Source organism: Carassius gibelio, chromosome A20, assembly GCF_023724105.1.
Source record: "Carassius gibelio isolate Cgi1373 ecotype wild population from Czech Republic chromosome A20, carGib1.2-hapl.c, whole genome shotgun sequence".
NCBI classification, from domain to species: domain Eukaryota; kingdom Metazoa; phylum Chordata; class Actinopteri; order Cypriniformes; family Cyprinidae; genus Carassius; species Carassius gibelio.
The window spans coordinates 18208026-18224722 of record NC_068390.1 but is presented as its reverse complement, the minus strand read 5'-3'; the positions used below and the strand labels follow the sequence as shown (position 1 = coordinate 18224722).

The following is a 16697-nucleotide window of genomic DNA, read 5'->3' as shown; positions in this document are numbered from 1 at the left end:
AGTCATCTCCAGCAGGTGATAAATAAGTATATGAACAATGCAGTGCTATTACAGTATATAAACTATTCTGCCTTATTATGTGATTTAAAAAAAAAAGTGTTTGTAGTAGGCCTATATAAACAAATCATTATTATTTGTTATTGTCCAGCAGTTATAGATTTCTAAGCCCATTCAAAGCTTGAAATTATAGAAAAATTTAAGTTGCCTATACACTACCAAACAAAAGTTTTTGAACAGTAAGCTTGTTAATGTTTTATAAAGAAGACTCTTCTGTTCACCAAGTCTGCATTTATTTGATCCAAAGTACAAAAAAAAAAAAAACTTTTTTATTTTAATATTTTTCTAGCCTATTTAAAATAACTGATTTCTATTTGAATATGTTTCAGAATGTAATTTATTGAGATTTCAAAGCTAAATTTCTTTTTTGCATCATTACTACATTCACACAATACTTCAGAAATAATTCTGATATTCTGATTTGCTGCTCAAAAAAAAACAGCTGAGTAGAATTTTTTCAGGTTTCTTTGATGAATAGAAAGTTCAGAAGAACAGCATTTATATAAAATAGAAATATTTTGTAAAATGATGTCTTGATCATTACTTTTGCTCAATTTAAAGAATCCTTGCTAATTATAATTTATTTAAAAAAAAATTAAATTATAATGACTCTAAGCTTTTGAATGATATAGTGTATAATGTTGCAAACGCTTTTTATTTCAAATAAATGCTGATCTTTCCATCCTTCTATTCATCAAAGAATACTGAAAATGGTTCTGAAAACACAGCTTGGATCACAGGAATAATTTACATTTTAAAATGCATTCAAATAAAAAACAGTTATTTTAAATAGTAAAAATATTTCACAATATTACTGCTTTTGCTGTATTCTGGATCAAACAAATGCAGGCTTGGTGAGCAGAAGAGACTTCTTTAAAAACATAAAAAATCTTACTGTTATAAAACTGTTGACTGGTAGGGTATATAGATTACAGAAATGTTATATTGTAATGTTTTATATTATATTGTTATGGCAGCAAAATGGATATATTATATGTGTGTGTGTGTGTGTGTGTGTGTGTGTGTGTGTGTGTGTGTGTGTGTGTGTGTGTGTGTGTAATTTCTGTCCCCCTCACTTCTACGCCCCTGCATCACATACACAATTATATAGAGCATATATAACCAGCTGTGAAATGTGAGTCAGGTCCGCTCCATAGACAGTGCAATTATTAAAGAATACAACACAGATGAGAATATACATAAATATAGCTATGAAAGAATGAAATAAAACTAAACAAAAAAAACAAACATAAGAATAAAATATAAAAAAGATGTATACTGTAGAAATTAAATATAAAATGGAAAATAATGTGCATGAAAGTAAACTGTAGTCTTAAATATTAAGATACACAGGAATGTACAAGAGGCAAATGTGCAAACAGGTTGTGACACTGTCAGTGTGTCAGTGTGAGGTAGTGAATAATAAATATCTTACTGATAAAGTGAATATTAAGTGTTAAGAGGCTGGTTTTGAGTTTAGGAGCCTAATGGCCTGGGGGAAGAAACTCCTCCTGAGTCTCTCGGTTTTTGCCATCAGACTACGGAAGCGCTTACCAGATGGCAGCAAAGTGAAAAGATGGTTACTGGGGTTGATGGAGTCTTTGATGATTTTAACAGTTCTGCTTTTGCGGCGTTTGAGGTAGATGTCTTGCAGTCTTGACTGGAGCTGTTCCCATACCACCCTGATACACTGAGTCAATACAATATTAAAAGAAAAAATAATATTGTTCATGTATGGAAAAATGTCTGAGTCATAACTTAATAACATAGTTTATATATATATATATATATAAGAAAAAAAATATTAAATTGTTTAAATATTAAACTGTAACTATGCTTCCACTATTTGAGCTCGCTGACTGGTTTAAGAATAAACCAGCAATTTATCTTATATATTTTTGCTGCATATGCTACAGAACAACAGCAGTTTTACCAAGCGGTGCCAGCCCGAGTTATTTTCGGCTCATTGCCAGTTCATTCAATAAAGACAGTTAACAATCTAGCTTCTGAGTATTAAGTTATTAACCCAAAAATAGCGGGATCAATGCATTTTTTTGCAGTGGGCTGCGCAAACATATGTGTTTGGTTGTGTGGGCCCAAGTTGAAAAAGGTTTGGGAACCACTGCTCTATGTTGTTGTTTTGTTATTGATGTGTTGTGGATGTCTGTCAATTTATAGTTAGAACGATTATTAAAACATTTTATCGTTATCATTACTGTTAATGGTGGGAATGGGCCTAGCTTCGCAAAATGATTTATATGGTTTTTGGGAAACATTAATTCTAATCTTATACAGGTGCTGGTCATATAATTAGAATATCATTAAAAAGTTGATTTATTTAACTAATTCCATTCAAAAAATGAAATGTGTATATTATATCCATTCATTACACACAGACTGATATATTTAAAATGTTTATTTCTTTAATTTTGATGATTATAACTGACAACTAAGGAAAATCCCAAATTCAGTATCTCAGAAAATTAGAATATAACTTAAGACCAACACAAATTAGTTAAATAAATCAACTTTTTGATGATATACTAATTATATGTCGAGCACCTGTATGCAGTTTAGGATGCATGTGTGATTTGGGTACATGCTTTTTCTTGGATCTCACCATGAGCTTCCTGTTGTGGCCAGAATCAAATTCAAGATCTTTTTTTCTGGCCTACAATGGGGCCAATGAAATGGCACAAACTGTTATCTACAAGCCATAAACCCCAGCTGGACTTCACCGATCAGCTAATTCTGGTAGGAGAAACTTTTTTTTTTTCACCAACATAAAAAAAACTATTACTAACCATGCTTGTTAACCAAATCTGGCGGAACTGTGTTCTTTGTGGTTGTTTCTGTCTGTGGCTAAATACTTTATTTTGAATATTGTAAAATTATCTTACATTGCAGCTTGATTACCTGGTAGTTGTGTTAAAAGCTCTCCGAGATGCATCTGCGTGGATGTGAACATGTTTTAAAGTGTGCCTAGGCTAGCGGGAGTTGGGTAAGTTCTCATGCCCAGCTGGCTCTTCTTTGAATCAGACATGGCTCTGCAGTAACAGATGGGTACTCTGGGGAGACTCAGAGAGAAACACACTTCACATATAAGACACTCTCTGCTTTAGATCCACACTGCTCTCAAGATTGCCCCTCAGTCCTTAAGGGATACTGCTATTCAACATTAATCCATTAACTCATTTAATTTATTAAATATGACATCAAAAACTGGATAGTTGCGTCAGCACTTTAGGGAAATTGCAGGTGTAATGACTTTTATTAAGCTGGTGCAAACAACTGTGCATCCATAAACCCCATCCATGAGTTATTTTAATATTGCTAATGTAATTAATAACAATAATGTTCATTAACTAATTTTTTTCGTCAACCATGATGGCACAAAAAATGTGCATCATTTTGATTTTAATTAAAACATACTATTGACCCACATGACTAGAAAAAACTGCAAGACGTAACAATGTTTTTAGTTTTGCTAAAGAAAAAAAATTCTAGAAACAATAAGATTTCTTCAAATAATCCAATAATACGCAGTAATTGCATGGATTTAGTTGTGCTGTAATGGTAAACTGTAAACTGAAGTACTTTGTTAGCAGTTTTGGGTGAATTACTTGAATTACTTACTACGAACGCATCCTATAGATCTGTGATTAATGATACACATATAATAATTTAATAAATAATCAGTTTACTCACAAAATTCTGAGAATGCACATGAATGACCGATCAATGTCTTATTTAAAGTGGGAAACTTCTAGATGATCCACGAGTTGGCGAGTTTTGACATTGGAAGAGGAGGGTCGATCTATAATGTGTTCTATAACGTTCTGAAGGTTGCAACCTCTGGAAGTCGCATTTGTTGGCCACATACGTCATCAAGGCAGTCTCACGTGACCTCTATAGGACACAGCCTTCAAAATGAGGAAAAACTATAGACATTATAAATAAGTCTATGATACATAAATGTATACTGTATATAAATGTTTGTATGTGTGTATGTATATATAAAGAGACAAAGATCAGTGAGTAGACAGCCCGTCTGTATTGAATTATAATGAAGGTTTCTATTTGTTTTTTCCAGATTATAGATAAAGTGTAAAGTAAATGACTTTCGCCGTTAGCTTTATGTATAAATATTTAGTTGTGATACCAAGTTAGTTATAGAAAATTAAACATTTTCATAATGTTGAGTACAGATCTAATCAGCTGGGTTTATTGTTGGGTGTTTAGACTGCTTTCCTGTTATGTTTCTGACTTGAATACATGACACGTTGTAATAAGAAACGCCTGAATCGGGTTTCCCAGGTGCACTTGAAGGCAGCATAAGATATGTGCTATAGTCCTGTGAATATGCTCTTTCTGTAACAATGCACAAAAACACAGAATGAGTAACTAAGGCATAAGGAATTCACAAATTTGTATTGCATTATGTATTCAATGTTATTTCAAGGACAACTCACGTTTTTTCATGAATAAAATATTAAATGTTTACATAAAAGAATTCTCACACAAATCACAGAAAAAAATCATGTTAAAATGTTTATTTTAGATTGAGTAAAAGTTAGATCAGTGTAAAATTTACTACATTTAATGTATATGAAGAACAAGAAGAAAAAACCTGAGTAAATTTAAAAGGAGGTTTTTAGAAAAAGGTGAAATCTATGACCAAAGTTAAACAAAAACAATGAAAAGACATTTCAACACTGCTCCTGAGGGAGTTTTCCCATCCATCCTATCTGTCACACTAGCTGCTCGGTGAAGCAACAGTGCTGGGACGGCCGTGGCTAATGGGGGCTACAGCAGGTCAGGTCAGTTTGGAGAAGGAATCGGGGGGAAAGAGAGGTAGAGGTGACCTTCTTACTGTACCGTTTTAGCCTGTCCGGGCTGGTGCAGTAAAAAGGATTGGTCCATGAGGAAAGTAAGACAGATGCTGTTTCTCTCACTCTCTCTTTGCCCTGTGGGTGAGACAGAGTGCAGTTTGGCCCGTGCAGCTGCCACCCGCAACATCAGGACCCTCTTCTGCCTGATTCTCCTCAATGACCTACACACTCAACTTCACTTTTGTCGGGACCACACCAGATCAGGCAAGAACAGCTTTAGGAATGTAACCAGAACTTCAAAAAAGCATCTTTATTGACAGATTGTGTATTGACGTCTGTGTTTGCTTGTGTGTGTGTGTGTGTGTGTGTGTGTGTTGATGATGAGTGAATGAATGAATGGGCGAAGGGGGTTGGGAGAGAGAGCCAAAAGGGAGGGGAGGCTTCATACCAGCTGTTAAACATGACATTTCCTGGCCGGGCTTTCGGTCCCCAGCAGGGGCGACATCTGTGTGTGTGCCTTTCATCCCCCTCTTCTCCTCAGGCAAGATGGCTGAACTACCTGCAACAGGGCACAGGCCCCAGAGACAGTCAGCACACTACTCCATCCAGCCAAAGCCTCTACCAGCTGGGCTCCTGTTGCCTGGGGCCTGAAGCCCAGGCACGCAGCTGCAGTGTCTACCCTTCCCCTGGCCCTGTTTGATCCTCCGCCCACAGTCCCTCTGTACACACACCAGTCACCTCCAGCCCTCGGAGGAAAGATCATGCTGGCTTCACACCTCAGCTGGAATTAGAGGTTTTTACAAAACGTTTTCTTCATTATATAAATATAATAGAACGTGATATAAATTATGACATTTACTCAACCATTCAAAAGTTTGGTGTCTGTAAGATTTTTTTATTTTTATGTTTTTAATAAAAATTCTCATATGCTCACCGAGGATGCATTTATTTGATAACAAATATTGTGAATATAATATTGTGAATTATTGCTGTTTTAAATTTTGACATGTTCTGATGTCATTTATTTTTGTAAGCTGAGTTCTCAGCATTATTATTCCAATCTTCAGTGTCAAATGATCTTTAAGAAAATATTCTAATATGTAAATTTGATGCTCAAGAAACATTATCATTAAATTAAATGTATGCATTTAGCAGACGCATTTATACAAAGCGACTTACAGTGCATTCAGGCTATGAATTTTTACCTATGATGTGTTCCCGGGGAATCGAACCCCCAACCTTGCACTTGATAGCGCAATTCTCTACCAATTGAGCTACAGAAACACTATCAGTGCTAAAAAGGGTAAACATTTTTTTCAAGATTTTTTTTATTACTTTTCAGCTTTGCAGTTTGAACCATTTTAAATTATGCATATTTCGTGGCTTGGCAATCCAATCTTTTAAACGAGTCGGACCTGAGACCCATGAAAAATAATACTTAGTGAAAGATCACCAAAAATAAATAAATTTTGTCATCAATTCTGCACCTTAATAATATTCCAAACCAGCATTTATATTCTTTTGTGGAGCACAAAAGCAGAAATTTAGAAATTTTGAACACCACTGACATTCATCATAAGACCAAAAACATTCTTCAAAATACCTTCTTTTGTGTCCAACAGAAACAAAACAGAAACTGATACAGGTTTGGAGTCACACAAAGGTCAGTTCATTTTTGGGTGAACTGTCCGTTTAAGTCAATGCAGAAGTTGCTGCTTACAGGAAAGTGCAGCATATCTCAACATTTCCAAAGTTCCTGTAACTGTGTACTTTCAAACCCAGTCAGTCTTGGTTTCACGAGATGATTTAATGACTTTGGAGAGAATGGTACAGCCCAGTTATAAATGAGGAAAAGATTTGTGATTTTTCACTAATTTGATGCTAAGTTTCTGACGGAAAATATTGTCCATGCAGATTTTCCTCCCAGATCTCAAAACTCAGTTTTAGATTGCAAAACTCCAGGAGCCAGAGAGTTATCAAAGCCACGTGTTGAGTAGAGGACTCTGGTTTGAACGCCTGGACAGTGCGGTTTTGGACAGTTCAAGTTTCTCATGTGTTTGCTGCAAAGCTTCTACGTGGAGAAAAAGGCAAATGTGTTCTGGGAAGGATGACAACTATGATTATGTTATTGTGTTGTACATCATTTTGAAAGCAGCATATACGGAGAATGCAAATGTAGAAGCTGAAAGAGTGTTAAAGCAATGGTTGAGTAAAGCAGTGCTGTCACCATAATGGTGTACTGTGAGCACATTTAACATAGTGAGCATCTGAAAACTTGAAAAATGCCAACACTCTCTTTTAAATGATTTCCAAAATGATTTCAAACTATCAAAGAATCAACTTTGAATCCAGGAAAACAGCTTTATTTCTAGTCATTTGCATTTCTACTCATTAGCCGATCTTATTCTGTCACCATTTTCTGAGAAATATTCAGTCGCATCTGCTTTGAGTTCCTCAGCAACAGCCAAAATCAAGTTATTAGCAAATTTCCAAATGGAGGTGTTGGGATGTTTTTACTTAGGTTAATGATTTCCTCTTCTGTACCGGGCCATTTACTCATTTTCTTAACAGAATTTTGTCCCACCCTTCACTAAGAGATAATCAGTTATCTATGAAAGCGATGGGGTAGTTTAGCATAAGATGGATTTCCTCGTGTCATATCTTCAGAAAAAAAGTGTGCTTGGCTCAGAATAACAAAATATAACACTATCACAACTTAAGGCAAACCCACAGCCTGTGAAGAGCAGGCACCAAGCCAAGCACTTTTATGAGAGTGGAGGACATATTTATGCAGTACTTACACTAATGGAAGCACATTTAAGAGGTGGAGGCAGGGAGGGACATTTATGCATTTTTGTCATCTACGAAAAGTTTAAAAGAGAACTGAAATTAAGTTTAAATGGGCCAAAATCTTAATCATCAAAAAATTATAATTCCTCTTGAGGTTTAGCAACAGGCCATGTTGTAAAACAAATTGGATATTGATTAAATTATCTTTTTTGTTTTACAGAAGAAAATCATAGAGGTTTGGAACGGCATGAGGGTGAGTAAAGTTATCTATTTATTTCATGATGTCACTCTTTTGCACACTATCATCTTGTCTGATGTGCTAAAAAAAAATCATAGAAACAAATCATGAATTGTACACTATATGCGTTACATATGAGTACATTTGCAGAATGCTTCTGTTTTCACCTGAGTTTGAGAAAGGTATCACACCATGCAGCTATAGGCAAAGAGGTTCAAACATTTACCTAGTAAACGTGTTGCTCAACAAAAGGAGCTCACTAATAATCCTGGGCGGTTTGCATGTTATCCTCTATCTGCCCTTTCAGTCGGCTTGCCAGACTCAGTTTGCACGCACACATGCAAAATACTATTGGGGGTCATCGTGCAGCTGTACTGCTCTGGGCATCCGCGTATGAATATGCATACACAGAAACACACAGGCTGTGAAATATTCAAATGCTGAGACGGGTGTGTTACCTGTGAAACAGTACATTACTGTCAAGTGCTACAGAAGAGTTGTTCTTATTTTGCACACCAGACACCACACCCCCTTCTCAATAACAGGTTTGAGAATAACGGTTTGTCTTGCAAATGGCATGAAAAGCATCAGCTTCATTACATTAAACAAGGTTAGCTTATTAAATAAATTTCTCAAAAAGGAATAGTTCCCCAAAGTGAAAATTCTGTCATTTTCTCACCCTCATGTCATTCCAAACCTGTAAGAGTAGAGCAAAAAACGTCCACCAAAACATCTAAGAGTTATATTGGTTAATATTTTCCATGCAATAAATAAACCTTCAAGCTTCAAAAACTGCAAAAAAAAAAAGAAAAAAAAAAACAGCAAAAAAAAAGCACCCTAAAAGAATCAAAAAGTAGTACATGCAATTATATGCTATATTCAAGTTCTTCTGAAGTTGTGCAGTTCTAGTCAGTAAATTGAATGTTTCCGAATAATTGAACAAATTATTCTGAATCACTGATTTTGTAAACTAGATTACTAATTTGTTTAAAATATCTGGCTCAAAACAACTATTCACTGATAAATCGGACATCCCTACCTCTCTCATGAAATCACAAATGTAGCACACGAGTGTAAATAATGGTTTATAATATAACATAACTGTTGAACATGTGGACTACCTTTATGATGCTTTTTGGTGCTTTTGTATCCTTGAGGAAATGTGAAAGCCTCACTCTCCATGCAGTCTAACTGCACTGAAAAGTGCAACCAAAAAATACTGCTTATGTGTTTCACAGAAGAAAATCAGTCATACGTTTAGAACAACATAAGGGTGAGCAAATGATGGCATGGAATTTTTTTGTGTGAACTGTCCCTTTAACCTGAATCAGAATGAAATCACACATGTACAGAAGAAATGCAGAATGCATTAAAGATCTCTTTTCAGACTCAGGCCTCACTTTGACACCGATGGAAATGAGAGGCTGATTCCTGTGGCACACCACAGCGAGCTGTAAACTTGCAGAGATAGATGATAACCAGAATCCCTCAGGGACAGTGAAACACTTTCTGCAAAGGGCTCCCAAAGCTCAATACACTGGCTTTCAGCAGACAGTGAGTCTGAATCCTTTCGATGTTCCCTGGATGTGTTGTTGGCGCAATTTCTGAAGGCTTGCTTTTCATGATTTAAGATAATAGGAGAATTGTGCTGACTTTTTGCCAAAACTTGAGAGAGAATACACATAAATTGGTTTTAATCACATTTTGCATTGCATGGCTCTATAGAAATAACTGGCAAAGCACTTCATGTAAACACACTTGCTAACAAAAAGATGTGGTTATCTTGTTAGAGAAATGTGAAAATACAATATTTAACCCGTTTTTGCTTCCACAAGGAGTGATTCATTGTTCTGGCAGAAAAATCCAGTAACCCAGTGGTAAATTAACTCTTATCTATATCTTTCTCGGAACATTGTTCGTAGTTGACATGGATGCCAGTTGAAACCCATGTATGTCCTGCTTTTGTAACTTGGAACATGAAGAAAGGTGATGTTTCTCTGAGGCAGATTTCACTCTAATGGATATCATGGTCTTGTACTGGAGGAGGTCCATTACTCTGTGATGAATACAGAGGTTGAGGACCTCTTCTGCTCGGGATGAATCTGCTGATGGCAGCACTTGATGTGCCAGGTATCCGATTAGAAAAGAGAAGCCGCAAAATGCTTACCAGCATGATAAAATTCATTGATACTGCATTGTAAGGTTGATCAGTGTCTGTTTTACACATTCTAAAAAATGGCTGTTCATATCAGGTTTAAACGGGCACAGGTGTCCCAGATGCAGTACCAAAATCATAACCTTGACAATTTGAAGAAATAAAGTTTGAAGTACCCCCAACTCCTTAGCACTGCAGGAAGACTAATCCTAACCAGCCATTTCCTCACTTTGCTCGCTTCCCTCCAACAGCTGATAAGAGCCACACGCACACTGAAGCGTGCAGTTCTTTGACATCCACCGTGCCTGTGCTAACTCTCAGGAATATACCTCCCTCCTTGCGCTCAGTGGCTGATTAGATTATCTGTCTCAATGCCTTCTGTACACACATTTGCGGATGTCCTTGCCCAGGGAAATTAACACACCATTCCAGGGTGGGGACCAAATCATCCTGGAAATAAAAACAGATTTGAGATAAGCACTCTGCCCATCTTTAAAGTCAGACTGTTTAAATCATGCAGATACTAAACTGCATTCACCTCACCCTAAAGGCAGTTAATTAAGTTTTATTTTCATCAGAGCTCAAGGTGTCCTTATAGAAATATATGATTCCTCAAAATAACTATCTTCAGTGCTTAAGATGATTACTGCTCTGTCCTGACATAATAGTGAAGGTTACTTTGAAATCTGAGCTATTGTCTCATATTCAGTGTCTACAGTGTCTGTGAAAGTTCTTGCCCACAATACTCCTAAAATCCAAAATTTTTAAAGCAACTTCCCATTTCTTCCCTAGATATATTTTACAAGTAAAATGTTTAATTGATTATACATTTAATTCAGTATTTTCTAATTCATTTAAAGCTGTAATGAGATGGTCTGCCAAGAGAAGGGTTCACACATGACTTCTGAGGTGACCTTGCTGCATGAAACTGAGATGCCATAAAGCAGAGCCTGAAGCTTTGAGCTAAAATTATTCATGTACATCTAATCCTGATTTTGGAAATGACGATTTGTCATTTTTAAATGTCATTTTAAATCTGTTAGTTCAGTTCAGGGTTTTTTTTTTTTTTTTTTCAGATAATGTATGTGATTGTAAACATAAACCATACATTATACCAATAATTGTCTAGATTTTAAATGTGAATTAAATACATTTAGAATTAAAACTCAACGATATTAAAGTCCTACTGCACCTATAGTCGTTAATAAATAATAATGGCTTATCCACCAACTAAAAGCAATAAAATGACATTTTGAAGCTTATGTGAGGCACTAACATTTTTATTCTGTGTAAGCATAGCACTTTGATATCATCTGGCAGTGATAATGCAGTAGAAGTGGATTTCAATAGTTCTATGATTTTTTTGGAGAGCTGTGATAGACGCTCTATGGCATAAGGACAGAGGAACCTCACAGATGGCTTCTAATGGCACTTACTAAGGAAGCGAGAAGCTTCTGCTTTCACCGTCATCACAAGACTAATTATATTAACTAATTATGACAATGTTGAATCACAGGTGCAGAATGTGACCTCTTGTCAGTGTAAATCTCTAAAATGGCTCTACACCAATCAAATATAGTGGAAAATAATCCAAAATATAATGGATTTATGAAGCTTTGAAATGATACTAACTAAGGTTGAGGCAATTGACTGCAAGATTATAAGTCTGTATGTAAGGACTGATGTGAAATACAAAGAAAATGTAATACAGTATATATGTATATGGTGTACATAAACTATATGTACGTATATAGTACCGTTTAAGTTTGTTTCAATACATTATGACATCTACATAAATTGGCTTAGTTTTGTTTTCCATCAGATGAACAGTGCTACTGGCAACCTTTCAATAGCTTTATTGCTTTCTCAGAGACACATTCAGCAGACCAAGTTGGTGGCTGGACTGTGTGCAATATTAGATTTTATTGTTTCCAGCTGCCTAAATGATGACTGCATGTCAGAGAGATGCCACATATCTAGGAGAGTTTGACATTCATTTCATCTCTCCTCAATCATCTCTGCTTATTAAAGCGGCCCATACAGCCACTTCTGGAGTTTTTTATTACATTTCATTCACACCCAGTTGAAGAGCTCTGGTCCTGCTGATGTAGAGTGAGTGATACAGCTATATTCAATTCTTCCCTGTTAATACACAACATATTTAGATGTGAAATCTTAATCCTGGAATGTTGCATGTTGTGCTGGTGTGTAAATGAAGCTTTTTCTTGAGTACCCTTACCAAAAAGTATATACTTCAAGTTTATTTTAGAAAATAGGCCTATGCTTAAGTAAAATTCAAGTATATTTTTAAGTATACTTTATGTAGTAAGTATACAAATATCAGTGTAATGGTAGTATACTTGTAAGTGTACTGTTTCATTACTCCATGGGACTAAATTGACCCACTTTCAAGTATATAAAAGTATACTTTTAAGTATACTTTAAGTATAACAGTAGTAGATTTTGAGTACACATTTAGTTTACATCTGTTTTTAGTTTGTAGCCTACTGCAACTATACTGAAAGTGAACTTAGGTATATTGACAATTGAGCTAAAAAATAAAGATGTTGCTGAAAGTTGTGTTTGATGGTCAGTTTGAATGTAAATGTATATTTCTGACTAACTCTTTGCACTTCTGATGTTATTTCTAGAGAGAAATCAGTATTATACTAATTAAGTATTCATTTAGTTATCACCAAAACTCGTTCTATTTTGTTGTAGATCATTAAACCTTTACACTGCCTCAAGTCTGTCCGAAATCAGTTTCAAGAGGTGCCTTCATGTAAAAACACTGCCTGCAAAGTCATCTCCTCATACAACAGTGAGACAGCAAGTCAGCTGCTTAAGTTTTCAGATGCAGCTTAGGATGTGCAAGCAAGCATCCCTACGTCCCAATGTTCATACTAAATAGTATCTGAAATTAGAATAAGTGTGTCCCAAAGCATAGTATGTTGAAAAGTGATTTAAGGTCTATTTTTGAAGTGTGGATCTGTGCATAATCTAATGGCTAATATTACCCACAATCGATTGCACTTTGAGAAATAATTCAGTTGAGAACTACAAACACGAATAAAAAGCATAAAAAAACTACAAACATTGTGTATACTTGCAACCGACGGTTAAGTAGAGAGGTTTAGATAAAGGAGTTTGAGTTATTAATAATAAACATTTAGACTTGTAAAAAATATTTATTTAATGTTATCTGAGTTATATTTTAACAGCAATGGCAATATGAACTTTTATAAATATAAATGTGTTCGTAATTCATTTAAATGCATCATTACGCAGAAAATATGAGCAGAGTTCTCTGCAATGAAGACCCACGGCTTGCAGATCAACATTCTACTTATTTTCTCTGATATGGTATTCTCTGATATGGTAGTAAGTTCAATTAAATTAAATGTGGAAGATGTTAACTGTGACAAGATGATTGACAGGCCAGTTTACAGTGATAGGGTGTGTGTAACTACCCAACCTAGCGGCCCGTTAAAGACAAAACTGTATGATGTTATGGAATGTCCCAAAACTTGCCTACTCTTCTACTACACACTCAAATCATTGTAATTTTTCTTCACCAAAAGAGTACATACTTTAAGAGCGTAGTATAAGTAGGCACATTGGGACGCACATCTGTTGTTTTGGTTTCTTCTCCACTTGTGCTTTGGATATACTGTAAAGAATGTGTGTAATTGCGCCATAGACAGTAAAAGAAATGGACACAGCGACCCCATTGGAACTCAATTGAGACAAATGAAGCCCAGTTTTAGCGTTTTTTAGCACTTCCGTTTCTGACGCGCAGACTCAAACGAAGCTTGACGACGTCAGCAACCTGTCTGACAGATGTAAATCTTCTAATAGCTGTGTGTGCAAACTGCCATCGTTAATCTTGCAGAGACGGCGAGCTTGAGCGGGGAGTTCTTTGTCGTGAGTGAGCAGGAGTAAGTATTCTGATTAATTATTTTGTATAGTATTTTAAAATGTAACGCCAGTACGCCATATTAAGTTAATTGCCTGCGAGCTTCTCCACCTGTCTGTACGGTAATGCGACAGAGAGCCGAGTGGTTATGACGCAATCGTTAGCCTATTTTTTACAAAAACTGTTTATACGGGGCCATAATGTAACATAGAAGGTAATGGAGCCCTTTATACATTTTCGTGTATCTTTAGAAATAAATAATGGACAAACAGAGTCTTTAAACGCCTCAGATGTAAAGTTATTCGCTGTCAAAGTGACGCCAAAATGAATGGGAGTCAATGGGAATGCTAACGCAAGTGAAGTTCTGCTAAAAGATGGCAGCCCCCATCCGACTTCAACTTCCGGTCGAGTTCCTTGCCCCTTGAATAGCGCCCCCTACCGAATAACAAAGAAAACATGGATTCCCAGAGCACAAGTATAGCTCAAATATATTAAGAATTTTTCTAAGTATAAGTCAAGTATACTTAAATGTATTTTTAAGTATATTTCTGAAAAGTCTGAAATTATACTTTCCTATTTTTAGTTTAAAAGAAGTATACTAATAGCACACTTGAATAAACTTTCTCTAAAGGGTAGTGTGTCTTCAGAGAACACTTAAGTTTCATGCACACTGCAGAACACAGACTTCAAACCTGCAAGAGTTACAATCAAGGTTGGTGCCCATCTGTTAGATGACCTCTACTGTAAATGCTGGAGGAGAACAAAGGAGTGTGAATGTGTATGAGAGAAAGACAGGAGAGACTTGTTGTGGTCTAAAGAGCAATAGAAAATATTTATATAATTCAGAATTATAGAATTACATTTCATGCTGGATGTAGGTTAAAAATGAACTGAAATTCAACTATATACATATTTAACTTAAAAAATAAAATAAAATATAAATAATACAAGTGCAAAGCAAGTACACAGACTTATACTTTTTGTCCAATTTTCAAAGTATCTCGATGGTTTGGTTCATAGCTTATAACTCTTTAAAGTCATTTTTTTTCAGAAACAAGGTTTGCAGAAAATGGGGACAATTTTGCAGTCTATTGGAATTCAATAAATTCCAGCTTCCTGTAATTCCAACTCAAATTCAACTTCCTGTGGGTGTGGCCAATTCAAATTCTATCTGATAAATTGAAAGGGAGCACTTTTTTCTTTTTTTTTCTTTTCTTGTATCCAACCCTGCTATGGACTTAATGCCTATGCACTAATGATTTATTTAAAATAATCACTAATGCTGTCGAAACTTTATCTCACCTCAACGAAGGACAAACTAGGCAATCCTAAAGCATGCAGAACTTAAGACTGATGAAAGACATAGACTCACAGTGGACATACTGGTGAGCTGAAGACAGGACAGATAAATTAGGTCAAGCCTTTGTGGTGAGCAGCCAGCAAAAGTGACAGCTCCATATTACCCAGAGGTGGGCAGATGCCCGCAGCATGCAGCTGGGGCAGGTGGGGGGAGGAGGATAGCAGGACAGGGGTAAGCAGGTGTTCTCCCTGTGGGCAATACACTCCCCATCCTCAACAACCACCAGCAGCCCTCCAACTAGACACACTCCCCATGACACCCACATATGGGCTCCCCACCTGGACAGTCCACCTACCACACTCAGCTGAACACCAGGGGAGGAAAATGTCTCGACTATGGCAAGTGCACATAGAAAAAGACACGTTCTATATGAGAGGGTTGTGTTCAAAGACAATTATCAAAATGTATAGCTGTGAAGACAACTGGAAGGGTAACAGTTATGCAGTAACGTCATATTTTCATAATGGCAAGTATTGATGTAGCCAAAAGTTGCTCCAGTTCAGTTGGTTTGTGGTTATTGGTGACATGGGTGGGGAAGCTTGAAGAGCCTTAGGTGCAACTGGCACACAAGTCAACACCTGCAGATTTTGTTTGTGTGCATCACTGCTGGAAGTAGGTAGCACCTCAACTGACTTAGCAACATTTATCTCTAGCATGACAGTAAGCTGCTTTCAAAATAATGTTTTTATTTTTTCAGTAACGATCTACTTTTCGGTCACTAGATCACTGTTAGTGTGTGTGTGTGTATGAGTAATCAAACGTGGTCAACTAAACGGATCCTCGTTCGCTATGTTGCACTGAAAAGTCCAGTTAATTCTACTGAATCAGTTCGTTATGAATGGATCTTCTCTCTAATATGTTGTATTGTAAACTGGAACCTGTCCTCGTGTATTTTTATTTTTATTTTTATTTTTTTATAAATTTGCATGTTTTAAGTTTGATATATTTGATGGATTGTTCATTTGTTTAAAACCTGTTGTTTTAAAACAGTTTTTGTGGCAACAAAACTATTCTCTGATATTATTATTTATACATAATCATTGCATAGTATTTGCACAGTATTTCTTTTATTTAAAAAAATTCTGCCCCCCTTAAATATGTTCAGTGTAACTGAACACTTGTGTGTGTGTGTGTGTGTGTGTGTGTGTGTGTGTGTGTGTGTGTGTGTGTGTGTGTGTGTGTGTATATATATATATATATATATATATATATATATATATATATGAATGAGCATATTTATTTGCTGTCATTTGGAGGTCAGCACTAGATCTTGGTATAGAAAGAGACGATAGCCAAAGCTCAATCCATCATCTGTGATGAAAGCCACAACCACATTAGCTTCCTCTTGC

General features: G+C 36.0%; 1 long non-coding RNA gene across 1 annotated transcript; it reads left to right on the top strand.

The window, feature by feature from the left end:
- The first annotated feature begins 2696 nt into the window (after positions 1–2696).
- LOC127938148 (uncharacterized) lies at positions 2697–5682 on the top strand. Its single transcript, XR_008148639.1, has 3 exons — positions 2697–2811; positions 2965–3058; positions 5431–5682. It is a non-coding gene; the product is annotated as an uncharacterized LOC127938148 (long non-coding RNA).
- The last annotated feature ends 11015 nt before the right edge of the window (positions 5683–16697 follow it).